Below are 1,450 nucleotides of genomic sequence, written 5' to 3' on the forward strand. Positions count from 1 at the left end.
TCCCTTTCACGTGTGGCTTAATAGAAGACAATGGCATCGTTACATTTGCTCTTGTGTTCAGTCTGTTGCAATGTACAGTGTCGGCTGAAGTATATTTGGTACAAGCTTTACGTAGAAATGTAGTTGGAAAGGGAATACTTTTCTCTTTTCAGATAACTGTTATTGTTCTTTGATACTTCGTCAATGCTCAAGTGGTAGTTTCTTAAAGGTTAGTGCAATGCAGAATGTGAAACTGTATCAATGAACTTGTGCCCTGTGGAAGTGAAATCTATTGGTCTGTCTTGCACTTTGTATATATATCTCTATTCGTGCATAATTTTATAATTTTTCTGCATAGGTAATTGGGAAGATGTTAGTTCGCCGAGTCGTGCATATCTTCCAAATGTTGATTGTTTTTATTTTTAAAAAATCACATTCATTAATCACTAACCTCATCTGAAAAGTCACTAAGTATTGGAAAGCTGTCAAGCTTATAATAGTAGACATAGGCCTCCCACCATGGCTCTGAAGAGAATCCACAGGGAGTTGAATGACCTGGCACGGGATCCCCCAGCAGTGTTCAGCAGGTCCTGTTGACGATGATATGTTCCATTGGCAAGCTACAATAATGGGACTGAATGACAGTCCATATCAGGGTGGAGTATTTTTCTTGACAATTCATTTCCCAACAGATTACCCCTTCAAACCACCTAAGGTTGCATTTACAACAAGAATTTATCATCCAAATATTAACAGTAATGGCAGCGTTTGTCTTGATATTCTACGGTCACAGTGGTCTCCAGCACTAACTATTTCAAAAGTACTCTTGTCCATCTGTTCTCTATTGTGTGATCCCAATCCAGATGATCCTTTAGTGCCTGAGATTGCTCGGATCTACAAAACAGAGAAAAGTACAACAGAATAGCTCGGGAATGGACTCAGAAGTATGCGATGTAATTAAAGAAATTATTGGATAACCTCTACAAATAAAGATAGGGGAACTCTGAAAAAAAAAATAGTAGACATAAGTGCAGTTCTGCAGAGGAGAGATTCTTTTGTTACGTTTACAGATAAAATTTTAATTCATTAAGTTACCATGCTTTGGAAAGTGGCTGTATCATGATTTCATTAACCAACTCTTCGTCCATCAGGTGGTCAGTAAATGCCAAATGTACAAGCTTTATTAAAGTGTCAGTTATTCTGTTCACTTGCCAGCCGATGCTCTAGACACTGAATCTCACAATGACACTACAGGTTAACTGACCCCCAAATACTCAACAATGTTCTGTGGAATAAGACACATTGGGTAAACTATCTTCTATAAAACCAAGGAAAATATAGCTTTGGCCACATTATTTCTCATGTACAGTTTTGTCCAGTTCCTTTGGAGCAGTTTCTTCCTTTCTGTGAGTTGGAGAATACTCTGATATGTCAGTTTTATCTTTTTCATCATTTTACAGACAGTGCAGCT

The 1,450-nt window shown here is 37.8% G+C and overlaps 1 pseudogene across 1 annotated transcript; it reads left to right on the forward strand.

The window, feature by feature from the left end:
* The first annotated feature begins 494 nt into the window (after window positions 1-494).
* LOC105825231 lies at window positions 495-995 on the forward strand (annotated as a pseudogene). Its single transcript, XR_001138251.1, has one exon. The product of XR_001138251.1 is annotated as a ubiquitin-conjugating enzyme E2 D2 pseudogene (transcript).
* Window positions 996-1,450: the final 455 nt, after the last annotated feature.

Source organism: Propithecus coquereli, unplaced genomic scaffold, assembly GCF_000956105.1.
Source record: "Propithecus coquereli isolate 6110/MARCELLA unplaced genomic scaffold, Pcoq_1.0 Scaffold79, whole genome shotgun sequence".
Lineage (NCBI taxonomy): Eukaryota > Metazoa > Chordata > Mammalia > Primates > Indriidae > Propithecus > Propithecus coquereli.